This window comes from Gorilla gorilla, chromosome 4 (assembly GCF_029281585.2).
Source record: "Gorilla gorilla gorilla isolate KB3781 chromosome 4, NHGRI_mGorGor1-v2.1_pri, whole genome shotgun sequence".
NCBI lineage: Eukaryota > Metazoa > Chordata > Mammalia > Primates > Hominidae > Gorilla > Gorilla gorilla.
In genome coordinates, this window is record NC_073228.2 from 103,534,147 (window position 1) to 103,548,414 (window position 14,268).

At 38.8% G+C, this 14,268-nt stretch overlaps 1 protein-coding gene across 1 annotated transcript in view; it reads left to right on the forward strand.

The window, feature by feature from the left end:
- Window positions 1–3,301: 3,301 nt before the first annotated feature.
- LOC101146628 (putative inactive beta-glucuronidase-like protein SMA3) overlaps window positions 3,302–14,268 on the forward strand; it is a 244,541-nt gene continuing 233,574 nt past the window's right edge. Inside the window, exon 1 of the mRNA XM_055387289.2 lies at window positions 3,302–3,869. The gene's annotated coding sequence lies outside the window, so the exon portion shown is untranslated. The remainder of the gene's footprint in view (window positions 3,870–14,268) is intronic.

A 14,268-nucleotide genomic window follows, 5' to 3' on the forward strand; every position in this document is an offset into this window, starting at 1 on the left:
AAACAAAACAAAACAAAACAAAAAAAAGAATTTTTTGTCCTAAGGGGTCTTATTTAGTTAGTTAGCATCATTAACTCATTCCCTCAACCATAAACATCTTGTCACCAAGAGTACCTAACTTCCTGGGAATGTCCCCCAGCAAGTCTCACTTTATTGGGTCTCTATTCAAGATGGAGTCATTCTGGTATGGACGCCTCTGACATAATCAAGAAATGGATAAGTTTGGTCACATTCAGAACTTTTAGATCCATTAATATATTTTCAATACTACGTTAGTTGGGTCTTACATGAAACCTCTGAAACTTTCCAAGGTGTTATGGAACAGAAATTACTCTGGGCTTTGTCCAACTAACTGAACTCTGCAAGTGGAGTCATTTCTTGGCATTTGTTAAAAGATATTTGATGCAATGATAAACACTGTTTCCAAACAATCAGTCAGATCTTATTCAAGTAGCCTGTCTGAAATCTATAGCTGTTTGGTCTCTTACACTGTTCTCATCAGGATTCTGTCCAAGGACAAGTAGTAAGTAAACCATATGGATTTTAATCTCCCCTGGTGAGTGAAAATGTGTTTGATTGCACAGCTGAGAGCTTCTACAGAGGAAGGCCAGCACACATGAAACAGATGCAAACCCCTGCTGGATCCTGCTATACATCTGCTTTGAAAATGGGTTGTGACAGGGCTTTTATTTATATAAGGTAGGCATACTTTCCTGGCCTCTGTGACTCTAAAGAAAAATTTCTGTAAGACTTTTGAAATAAACTTTGTCTTCTCCTTTTAATCTGTGGTAATTCATAGGAAAGCCTACTATTCCATTGGAAACATATTTAAGTTTTTTGAATTCCCCCTAGTTATACATAGGTGAAATGAGGATAATGGCTTATGTTGTAGCAAAAGTTAAAAACCACTTGTCCTTTTTAAAAAATAAATTATAGTATAACAGTATGTTAAAATGGGACTTTCTGCCTCAGTTTAGGCTAATCTCCAAGAAAATGGGTGGTTAAGAGTTTTCACATTTCAAAGTGAGGTTCTAGCTCACTTAATCAGAACTTGTAAAAAGGATGTTTAAGAAAAGTTTTTGTGAACCCTAGCAGAGCCATTACATCTGGCCCAATAAATGTAGACACTGAAGAATGAGCTGAGAGTTCTAACATCCCCCCATGTTAGGGTGAGGGGAGGATGCATCATGTTTTCTCCTCCTTCAAGTCAGGGGCAGGAGCCTCCTAGGACCACTCAAAAATCTTGATGGGTTTTGCCATGGGTCAAAGATGAATATTTCCAGTGGACCAAATTGTAGGTTAACTGCTGAAGAAAGACATTCTTCAATCCAAGAGGGACTTTTCTCAAGATGTCCACTGGAACATAAAGGACCCCAAACAGATGTAGCAGTGGATCCAAGAGTAGTCAACGGGGTTAACCGAAAGTGCCATTTGGATGAGAGGAGTGCTGGTGAGGGGCCCCAGGACGTGAGGGTGTGTAAAAAAGCCCATAAAGCACCTGACAAAAAAAACAGCTCTCATTAAAGATCATTCATGTTCTGTCTACATCAACACTGGATCAACTCATATCTTTTTCCTCTCCATTTAATTCCCATCTAGGGGATGAGTTAGAACAAAAAGGGAAATGCCCACTATGTCTCCAATTTTCACTTCAGACTTTCAACCTTCAGATATCCTGAGGTAGACATTCAAACAAATTCTTGTAATTCCAGCACTTTGGGAGGCCTAGGTGGGAGGATCACGAGGTCGGAGTTCGAGACCAGCCTGACCAACATGGTGAAACCCCGTCTCTACTAAAAATACAAAAATTAGCCAGGCATGGTGGTGCGTGCCTGTAATACCAGCCACTCAGGAGGCTGAGGGAGGAGAATCGCTTGAACCCAGGAGGCAGAGGATGCAGTGAGCCAAGATCGTGACACTGCACTCCAGCCTGGGCAACAGAGCGAGATTCTGTCTCAAAAAAAAAAAAAAGACCAAAAAAAATTCTACTTTTATTTATTTATTTAATTTATTTACTTTTTTGAGACAGGGTTTAACTCTGTCACCCAGGTCAGAATGCAGTGGCACAATCACAGCTCATTGCATCTTCAAACTCTTGGGTTTAAGTGATCCTCCCACCTCAGTCTCCTTAGTAGCTGGGACTACAGACACACTCTGCCAAACTCTGCTAGGATTTTAATTTGTATTTTGCAGACACAGTGTCTTACTATGTTGCCCAGACTGGTCTTGAACTCCTGGCCACAAGCAGTCCTTCCACCTCGGCCTTCCAAAGTGCTGGGATTACAGTGTGAGCCAACACACGTGGCCTTAACTTTTCTTTTTAAAACAGTTTTATTGAGGTGACAGGTTTATTTATACTTTCCTACATATTTTAACAGTTTTATTTACTATCATAAAATTTAACTATTTTAAGTAAATATTTCAGTTATTTTTAGGAGGCTCATAGACTTACACAACCATAACTAAACATTTAAAACATTTCCACCAGCTCAAAAAATTTTTTTTGTTTCTTTCTGTCAACCTCAGCCCTAAGGCAACCACTCAATGCCCAGCCTTAAGGCAAACACTCATGTGTTTTCAGTCTCTATGCATGGGCCTTTTCTAGAAACTTCACATCAGTTGAGTGATACAATATGTAATCTTTTATGTCTGGCTTATTTCATTAGCAGATCTTTGAAGTTCTTCCACATTGTAACATGTATCACTACTATCATGTATCACTACTAACTTGTATCACTGTGTCCTGAATTGGTGGGTTCTTGTCTCCCTGACTTCAAGAATGAAGCCAGGGACCCTGGTGGTGAGTGTGAGTGTTACAATTCCTAAAGATGGTGTGTCTGGAGTTTGTTCCTTCAGATGTTCAGATGTGTCCGGAGTTTCTTCCTTCTGGTGGGTTCGTGGTCTCCCTGGCTTTAGGAGTGAAGCTGCAGACCTTCGCGGTGAGTGTTACAGCTCTTAAAGGTGGCGCATCGGGAGTTGCTCCTTCCTTCTGGCGGGTTCGTGGTTTCTCTGGCTTCAGGAGTGAAGCTGCAGACCTTCTCGGTGCTACAGCTCATAAAGGCAGCCCAGACCCAAAGAGTAAACAGCAGAGAGATTTATTGCAAAGAGCGAAAAGAACAAAGCTGCCACAGCATGGTGGCCTGCTTTTATTCCGTTATCTGGCCCCACCCACATCCTGCTTATTGGTCCATTTTACAGAGAGCTGATTGGTCTATTTTACAGAGAGCTGATTGGTCCGTTTTGGCAGGGTGCTGATGGGTGCCGTTACAAACCTTTAGCTAGACACCGAGTGCTGATTGGTGCTTACAATCCTTTAGCCAGACAGAAAAGTTCTCCAAGTCCCCACTCGACCCAGAAGCCCAGCCGGTTTCACCTCTCACCGGGGCTCTGCGGCACCCAGCCCCGGCGCTGAGGCAGCCCAGAGGGAGCTGGTCCCTGATTAAGTCCAGCAGGCGCCGGCTGGCCGAGCCGAGTGCGGGACCCACTGAGCCTGCGCCAACCCAGAACCCGCGCCTGCCAGCGAACGCGGCGCGCGGTTCCGGCTCCCGCCCGCACATCTCCCTTCACACCTTCCGGTGAGCAGAGGGAGCTGGCTCCGGCATCGGCCAGCCCCAGAGAGGGGCCCTCATAGCGCAGCGGCAGGCTGAAGGGCTCCTGGCCTGTGGCCAGAGCGGAGGCCCAGGAGGCGCTGAAAGCGAGCCAGGGCTCCTGGCGTGTGGCCATAGCGGAGGCCCAGGAGGCGCTGAAAGCGAGCCAGGGCTCCTGGCGTGTGGCCATAGCGGAGGCCCAGGAGGCGCTGAAAGCGAGCCAGGGCTGCTAGCATGTTTTCACCTCTCATCACTACTATCATGATCACTACTATCATATTTGTGAGTATTATTTCATACTGTGTATATATCTCAATTTGTTGTTCTAGTCACCAGTTAGTGGACACTTAGAATGGTTATAATTTTGGGCTATCATGAATACTGTTTGCTATGAACACTCCATGTATAAGTCTTTGTGTGAACATATGGTTCATGTGTCTTGGGTAGATACCTAGAAGTGGAATTGGTGGATCATATGGTAAGCACTGTTTTCCAAGGTGATTATACCAGTTTACATTCTCATCAGCATTGTATAAGTGTTCTAGTTGCTTCACATCCTGGCCAACTTGATATTGTCCGTTGTTTTGATTGTAGCCATGCTAGTCGGTGGTAATGGTATCGCATTGTGGATTTAACTTACATTTCCCTAAGGGCGAATGGTGTTGAACATCTTATTTTTTTTATTTTATTTTTATCAACATAAAAGAAGAAACTTTGTTTTGTTTTTATTAAGTTGTTTGCTTTACTCTAAGTTCTTTGCATTCTCATATACATTTTAGAATTAGCTTGTTAATTTCTGTAAAAAAGCCTAAAAGGATTTATTTTGTTTTGTTTTGTTTTTTGAGACAGTCTCACTTTGTCACCCAGGCTGGAGTGCAGTGGCACAAATATTGCTTACTGCAGCCTTGACCTTACCAGCTCAAGCGATCCTCCTCCCTCAGCCTCCCGAGTAGCTCTAACTACAGGCATGCGCCACCATGTCCAGCTAATTTTTGTATTCTTTGTGTAGATGGGGTTTTCCCTTGTTTCCTGGGCTGGTGCTGAACTCCTGAGCTCAAGTGATCCGCCCATCTTGGCCTCCTATAGTGCTGGGATTACAGACCTGAGCCACTGCGTCTGGCCAGCCTGATTGGATTTTAATAGGAATTACATTGAATCTATAGATCAATTTGGAAATAATTGCCACAAAGTTTTAAATTGAAGGAAGTTTGGAATTTTAAAAATTGTTACACAAGAACGAACATTTAATTAATAAACTGAAAGTGTTCTTGTATACAGATGTGACTAGAGAACATTCAGTCTCTGAGTCACCAAAGTCATGGGATTGCCATTGACTTTCATTCAGGTGCAGAACAGAGCCTGCCTGCCCCTCAAGGTGGATTTTAAGAGACCAGTCATGAAGAAAGATAATGTTGTGGACTGTTTGTACCTATTAGACCTATTCTTTTAGCTTATTAATTGAAGTTTTAGTCAAAGTCATTTGATATAATCAGAAATTCTGCCTTTTTTTCTCAATTTTATTAAAGCTTTTGACTAATATACCTGTAAAATTATAGAAATTGTAGTAACATAAACACCTCATGTTTGTTTGTATTTTCATCAAACCATTCTTTCATTTATGTGTTTATTTTTCAAATGAACAATATGCAGAGAGAACAAAAACCACATCTAATCCCCCACGTTCCCTGCCAAATCTTTGTAATACCTTAAGGTTTGTAAAAATCAATCTTTTACAGCCCTTAAGGAATTGCAAATATATATATTTTAAAGCCAAAGAGAAGGGAGTATAAAGGTTCTTTTGTCTACCATTTTATATTCTTCGGCATGCTCTCCGGATCCTTCACTTCCTTTAGCTGTTTTTATGTAGTATACACAAAGAAAATGTTACTTTCAGGGAAAATTGCATGCATTATTTACCTACGGGTTATTAAAAAATGCAAGGAAAACATTATTTGGCCTGATAAACTCTCTTAGTGATGACATAAATGATCTAAGAATCTAAGTCTCTGAGTAAAATAGAATGGAGAGACATTGAAAACAAACAACAATAAGACAAAAAAAAAAAAAATCCCCAAACAGGCCTAAAGACGCACAGTCTGATCTCCCTGGGGAAATGAGGACTCAGTCACAGCAACTGTTGATAACATAATGAGGGACATTGCTCCTATTTTTATCTTTTCCCATGATTAGTTAAATGAGGAAATTAAATAAGACAAAGAATGAATACTTGAGAAAGAAACAAACATCACATAATTACAGCCATTTGTCCACTTCCTGACTTTATTGCTGAATTTTCCTTTAACCTTAAAGATGCCCATATTTTTATTTGGTCAACCTGGTGCAGAAGGAAGTTAATGAAGACCTAACAATTCAGAAAAGAATAGTGTTTCTTTGAAATCACCTTACTGATGACCAGGACTAGCAGATGACCGTTTTCTTCTTTTTCCTTTTGAAAGGTACCAGACCCAATAGCTGATAGCAGTAAGCACTTTAGATGATTAACTTGGTCTGAATCTTGGCTTTATTTCTTCTAACAGAAGACACTTTGGTGTATATAAGAAGCACTTAAGATTCTTGTTAAAAATGCAATTTCCTGGGCCCCATTTTCAGGAATTCTGATTTAGTGTCTCCTGGCAACACCCAGGATAATCTGCATTTTAATAAGGATCATAGGTGTCTTTATTGCTAAAGAACTGGGCCACACTTTGAGAAAACTGCTCTGATGAGTGTGTTTTCTGACACAATTTTGCAACGGAATCATCTCTCCCAAAGGACTGCTTTGGCTGTGCATTTATAGCCAGTTGAAGGTTTGATAAGAACAGCTGAGGAGTTGTGAATAGTGCTTAATTGTAGGAAAGCTAATTAGCCTCTCAAAGGACAGAGGTAATAAATTATGGATTGTAACTTATTTTAATAGTCACAGCTTAAGTGGACGGCACAATGAGGCATAAGCAGTTTAACTTGATTAACACACTTCAGAACTCATTAAATCTATCATTTTTCTTCTCCATCCCATTCCTTCCTCCTTGATCTTTATTTTCTCTTTTCATATATCTTTTTTTCTGTTTTCTCTTTCAATAGATGATCTCAATCTATATGTCTCCTCCTCATGATTTCTCTCATTTTATGTTGAACCTCCTATATCTTTTTATTTCTTTCACTTTCCATCAAGCTGTTATTTTTATACTCCACTCATATTTATTTCTTTTTCTTATTTTTCTTCCCTCTCTCCAATGGATATCTTTCTATCTTATATGCAGACTGTTCAATACAACCACTTCTTCCTGATAGCATCCCAATTGAGTTATACTATTCAGAACATTATTGATGATGAAATGAGATAATTTATAGGAAAGTGCTTTGAAAATAAGTAAAGATTTATTAAGCTAAAACATAAAGATTTATTTTGACTTTAAAACTTAGCAAGAATCGTTGCTGGAATCTAATTCAAGATTGTTTTCACAAACAGAGGGAAGAAGACACAAGTGACAAGGACACAACACAGTCAGGCTGTCCATGTTACTCCTGGAGGAAACTGACGTTTTAGAGTCAGTACACTCACATGGAGGAAGGAAGCAGCCCAATAGGGTAGTTCAGAGCTGAGGTCCCTGCTCTTCTATCATTGGGAGGGGTGGATGGAAGAACACATCCACACTGAAGGGAAATTAAGAACATTTAGGAAATTTTGATCTTAAACTAAGAAAATTCTGCCCAAAGATTTCAAGAAAATTCCTAATCTTACATTTTTACACACTACTCTGTTCTATTTATTGCAACAACATTGGTTTACGGAAGTCTGACCATAGCCTACTTATAGATTTTTCTATTTTGCATTACTTGCGTACTCTAAATATAATACGTGAGATGAAAGCAAGATAAGTGCTTAATTATTTTTTCTATTTACTAATTTTCATAACAATGAGTGGGTATTCTAGTAATTTCCAAAGATAATTCTTAAGGTTTTTTTTTTAATTTTTAAGTTCAGGGGCACATGTGCAGTTTTGTTGCATAGGCAAAGTTGTGTCATGGGGGTTTATTGTACAGATTATTTCATTACCCAGGTATTAAGCCTAGTACCCATTAGTTATTTTTCCTGATCCTTTCCCTCCTCCCACCCTCCACCCTCTAATAGGGCCCAGTGTATGGTTTTTCCCCTCTGTGTGTCCCTGTGTTCTCATCATTTAGCTCCCACTTATAAGTGAGAACATGTGGTATTTGGTTTTCTGTTCCTGTGTTAGTTTACTAAAGATAATGGTCTCCTGCTCCATCCATGTCCCTGCAAAGGATATGATCTTGTTCTTTTTTATGGCTGCAAAGTGATAATATTCCATGACATATATGTACCACATTTTCTTTATCCAGTCTATGATTCATGGACATTTAGGTTGATTCCATGTCTTTGCTATTGTGAATAGTGTTGCAGTGATCATACATGTACATGTGTCTTTACAATAGAATGATTTATATTCCTTTGGGTGTATATCCAGTAATGGGATTGCTGGGTTGAATGGTATTTCTGTCTTTAGGTCTTTGAAGAATCGCCACATTGTCTTCCACAATGGTTGAGCTAGTTTACATTCCCACCAGCAGTAGATAAGCATTCCTCTTTCTCTACAACCTCACCATCATCTATTATTTTTGGACGTTTTCTTTTAATTTGTCATTATATACTCAGTAAACATTATTTGACAATTCTGTATGTTGCAGTTGTTATTTGTTATTATTGTTATTCAAACAGTTCTATCTTTGAAAAGTGGGAGCTTGTCTTCAGGTTGGCACTATGTCTTTTGAACACAGTGGTATTTGTTTTCTGTCAAAATAGGATATCTCAGATATCTCTTATACATCAGTTGATCCAGCCTGAAGTCAGCTAAGTCCCCAAGGAGCCTTGGTTTCTTTCAGTAAGGAAAGTATAATTGGAATTCCACAATTTGGAAGTTGCCTGGTGTCTTACTCTCTTGGTTAGAAGACAAAAGAACATTGAGAGGAAATGGCAGCATGATCAGAGGACAGTAGTTTGTGTAAATACTTTAGGAAAACAAGAATGCTGGTGATTTTAATAATTAAAATATATCTTTGCAAGCTATCTTTCATTTTTATTCTAGCATAACTTGCTTCTTTATGTTTTGGTTTAACATTTTTTTCTGATTTTGTAGATACATATTTATTATCCTTTTTTTTGTTTTGTGTCTCCTCGGTATTAACTTTATTAACTGTGAAAAACAAAATTGCTACTATGAATGACTTGAGCAAACAGTCTCAACCAATGTTTTTCTCTTAGCTGGTTTATTAGTGTGCTGAGTAATGTGTGAATATATATTTAGGCTTAATATCTGGTTCATTAATTATCTAGTACTATTTTCCCCACTTCCAAATTGTAAAGCTCCTATTAATGAAACTGATGGGTAGCAAAATAACAGCTAATGAATCCTCTAATTTTGTATTAGTGTGTTATACAGCTAAGAGGAATATAGAGAATTACAGTGTTTTAGAGGTATGCAATCTGGAAAAAATTGCTATTTTCTATCTTACAGATGAATAAATAGAGACCAAAAAAGATTAGATAATTTCCTCGATGACACATATAAGGAAATATTGTTAAAAATATGACTTTCAGCATTTTACCCTTGTATACCAATGCTCATTTTGTTTTAGGGGAAATTAGGTGAATATTCAACTTTGTTTTAAATATGCTTAAGTGGAAGGAAAATAAACAACCAAGTATTTATTTGAAATATGTATGTAATTACATGTACGTGAGAAAAATATAGGCATTAAATTAATTATATGGCATTCTCATCATGAAATTCCTTTTAAAGGAATGTTTAAGAAAGGACAATATGGTTGAGAAAATGTTTATGTAATAATAGAAAATGTATCCATGCTCAAATGATAGTGTATAAGTCAGTTTCTCACTTTTTTGAAGGTTTATTTTAAATTAAATATCTTGTATGAAGGTGATTTATAGATTTTTTTATACTGCAATTTCATTTGGTGGACAAACCCCAAATTAGGAAAGGAAACAATGCATTTAAATGATATAATGTTTTAAAATAAGTTTAGATGTATCTGTTTTTAAGGACACAGATTCTGCATTTCTATGAGCAGAAAGCAGACAGAGCACATTGGAATGGCTTGTAATTAACTTTCACAATGACTGTTTAGCTACCAGTAGCAGTTTCTCAAATTTTTTTTTTTTTTTTTTTTGAGACAGAGTCTTGCTTTGTTGCCCAGGCTAGAGTGCAGTATCGCAATCTGGGCTCACCACAACCTCCACCTCCTGGGTTCAAGCAATTCTCCTGTCTCAGCCTCCTGAGTAGCTAGGACTACAGGTACGCACCACCATGCCCAGCTAATTTTTGTATTTTTAGTAGAGACAGGGTTTTACCATGCTGGCCAGGCTGGTTTCAAACTCCTGACCTTGTGATCCGCCTGCCTCGGGCTCCCAACCTCCCAAAGTGCTGTGATGACAGGAGTGAGCCACTGCACTGGAGAAGTTTCTCCAATTTTTTTCTTTTTTTTTTTTTTGAGACAGGGTCTCACTGTGTCGTGAAGGCTGGAGTACAGTGGTGTGATCTCGGCTCACTGCAACCTCCACCTCCCGGATTCAAGCAATTCTTCTGCCTCAGCCTTTTGAGTAGCTGGGACTACAGGCCTGTGCCACCATGCCCGGCTACTTTTTGTATGTTTAGTAGAGACGGGATTTCATCTTATTGGCCAGGCTGGTCTGGAACTCCTGACCTCATTATCCGCCTGCCTCAGCCTCCCAAAGTGCTGGGATTACAGGTGTGAGCCGCTGCACCCGGCCCTCTCCAATTTTTAAGAACATGCTTCTGTCTTGAATATTTGCCTAGACTTGTCTTTGTTATCTATTTATTTATAGATAGTACCATGACAACCCTTACATTCTGTGAAATAAATATTTATTAAGTAAAAGATACATATCACTGTGCCAGACAATGTAGGAGATACTGTGGTAACAGAGTTCCTGACCTACACGACCTGTAAGAATAAAAGCACAACCAAAATATGAAATGTGTAATACAGTAAAAGTGGCCTTACATCCTTAGCATCAAGAAGTGAAATTCATTCTTCAATCCTTAAATGAAAACTGGCTCTCTCTATTTCTTTTATCAATGGAATGAGATAGTCTAGCCAATAGGTGAATGGAAGAACAGGTTGAAAAAAAAAAAGAAACAGGGCACACCAGCCAGCAGCTGGTGCAAGCTGCCCGACATGAGTAAGACCCTCTGGAGCCTTCCTGCTGAGCTGAGCTCCCAGCTGAATGCAGACACATACATGACCATAGGCAAAGTCAGCAGAGAAACCTCCTAGCCAATCCTCAAAATACACGAAAAATAATATTGGCTATTTGTTATCCACTAAGGACTTGGGGGTGGTCAACATAAAGTGGTATTTAACCAGAAACAAAACACAATGTTCTATAAAAGAGCAAAAAATATATTTCATATAAGGAACGACAACATTTAGTTCAGGAGAAATGTGAAAATGTTCGTGAAGAATGTGGTGTTTGAAGTTTGTACCAAACGTTGTGTAGGAAACATGCATTGCGGACATGTTGGAGAAGTACTTTAAAGCCAGGATGAGGCATTCATATCCATCCCAGAAGTCAATGAGACTTCTAACCTTGTTTGTTTAGGGAAGTGGCATAAACCCATTGCAATGCCGGTAACCAGGAGAAGAATGAGAACGGTGAGGCACCTCGTCAACGATTGTTGAATGAATGACCAGAATTTTTCTAATCTATAAGATGTAATAATCCAGCGAAATCTGACTTAATGTCACTTTACTCCACTGTGAGAAAGTGTCAGAAAATGTCAGGAAATGTCACTTCATCAAAGGGCCTGAGAACAGGAGTGAATAAAATGCCTTAATGTTAAGTAAAATGTTGAATATATTGGCATGCTGCAAATCTGCATGGATATGTTTTGAATTGATAGATAAAATGACCTTTCTGGCAAAGTGTGCTATTATTTTATGCACAGTCACAGAGTACGTTATGACACACAGTGTACATGTGGAAAACATTTGCCCTTCTTGGTCATTTGGATTAATTTGTACCATAAATGCATCTTTTACCACCCTGTTCTCAGATTCATGGGTTTGATGTATGGCACTGTTTTGGTCTTTATTTTTCCTTTTAACTTTCCTGGAGGGAGTCTTCCAGTGTGACCACAGTGATTGATGTCCACTCTCACAGTGACTAACCTCAGAGGGTGTGTACATGGACAGCTTTATGGCTCATGGAACTCTGGGAACATTTCCAACCACTTTTATTTTGTTTCCTCTTGTTTTTTTTTTTTTTGCTGTCTCTCAAAGAGAGAAGTTTGAGCTTACTTTCTTAATTTATTTAACATCATCTCACAGAGAACCACTCCTGTGTCTTGATTTCAGATACTACATCCTTGCCTGAGGGTATCACTATGCCAATCAGTAGACCCTTTGCATGAGCTCATTTGTGATGGTATCTATTATTAGTTGTATCTTCTGGCTCTAGCTTTGGATTGTTGTCTTAATTTCTTCAGCACAGAGTGTTGTATATTGGAGACACTCAATAGATCTTTGTTTTTGTTGATAATATGCTGTTATATTGATGTGTTAATTCATTATATTGTCTCTATTGTAATTTGCTGCACTTTAGCATGTACTATATGGATTTGTTGGCTTTGCTGAATTGTCAGTGGTGATTTTTACCATTTATATTATTCATTTTCTTGTGCTTGAATCTGTCTTCTAAGCTGCTGTAGCTAAAACTGCCATTCTTATTGTCGTATTCCCTACTAATTAAAGATATAATAGGTGCTTCTCCAATCATTAGGCTGACAAATTTGACACATCAGTTATGAGTAACCTGGAACAAGTAGCAAAAGCTTTTGACTTGAGCTACATCCCAGCAGTGTAACTGCTAAAATCCTCCCTCCTTTTTCCTTTCGTTTCCTATCCTTTCCTTTCCTATCCTATCCTATCCTTTCCTTTCCTTCCCTTTTCCCTTCCTTTCCTTTCCTTCCTTTTTCCTTTTCCTTTTCCCCTTCCTTCCTCCCTTCCTTCCTTCCTTCTTTCCTTACTATCCTACTTCCCTTTCCCTCCTTAAAATAATGTTGTTTGTTTTCTGACAGTGTAAGTTATATAGGTCCATCAAAAGAAATTTTGGGAATTATGGGAAAAAATGTCTACACCATTTTTCTTCACCAAGGGACCACCAAACTCTGTTTTCTAAAGTTTCTCTGTGCCTGAAGTCAGATATCAATAAATATTCTCTCTTGTACAGTTAATTTTGCCCAAAAGTTATTTCTACCCTGTAAAGATAATAAATAATACTAGTACAAATCTTTGCTATACTCCTATTGTGGATAATCAAATTTAACATTTTCATTGATGCTGAATAATTGCATCATCACCACCTCTTTCTAAGGTCTCCTCACAATGCAGAGAAGCCAGAGCCTTTGTGTTTAAGAATCCCCCTCCCTGTATGGTTTCAGACTGACCTATGCCAAGAAGTAGCATTTCTGCTTGATTAGGAAGGCAGAAGACTGCGAGGCCATTTTTTTCTGAAGGCAATTTCCATCATATGCTGTGCAGATGAGAGATTCACATTGGCTTTCCAGCCAGCTACTGAAAACCATTGCTTTTACTGGTGCAGACAGAGAAAATCAATGGGAGCTTTCATATACTCATATATTTCAAAGGCATTGCAGCAACTTCCCTATAAGCTCATGAGAAACCCCATACCAGTGCTTTGGGCTGTGATCATGGGCATGGGGCTTCCCTGACCACCCTCAACTCTTGTTCACTCCCCAACTCATCATTTACTTCCCAGCTCTTTTAATGGTTGAATTCTTTACTTTTTCATATTAAACCCTTCATACTTAGAACACATTAAGTGGCTCTGTTTTCCTAGCCAAATATGTATAAAAATTATTTAAGTTTGGTGTTGATAGTCTTATTCTTCAGTTAAAGAAACAAGTTCAGTGGGTCATGTAACTTGAACAAGCACACAGAGCTAGGAGGTGAAGGAGGGAAGTTAGTACAGGAATCTGTCTTTGGGTTTATCCAAATCACTGTTCTGCTGTTGCTTCTGCCATCTTAAAATGCTTCCTGTGCTCACTTCCAGCAGTGCTGCCTCATCTATCCCCTAGTGTCCTGTAGCTTTAGCCTCACCCAAGACTCAAGCCAGCTATCTCTACTCTGAAATATGCGTCTCATTTGGCTCTCAGGGCCCTGCCTAGGGTTCTGAATTTGGGGGGTTAGGGACATCTCTACTGTATTCCAAAGATGAAGAAACATCTTTCTCCTTTTCTGTCCCCTAAAGGTTTTACAAAATTGTGAAGCCTCTCCTTGTCTATTTGTATTCTGGGGTATCTATCTTTCATCTCAAACCTTATGATTGATGGTGGGGAGCATGGTGTTTAGCTTTATTATTTCCATCAGCCAGATTATTTTCTGTCTGAGAAATTCCTTGCCTTTGCATTCAGTATATAGATTTTATCCTTATTTCTTTTTGTGTTTTTTTCCCTTTATCCTCATTTCTTTTTGTGTTTTTTCCCTTTAAAGAATCAAAATCTGAAATCAGAAACAAATGTGTTTTTAATTTTAGTGTCATAAGAGACACTAAAATTCTTCCTATCTCTTTACTTCTATTCTTCCTATCCATGTTCTTCCT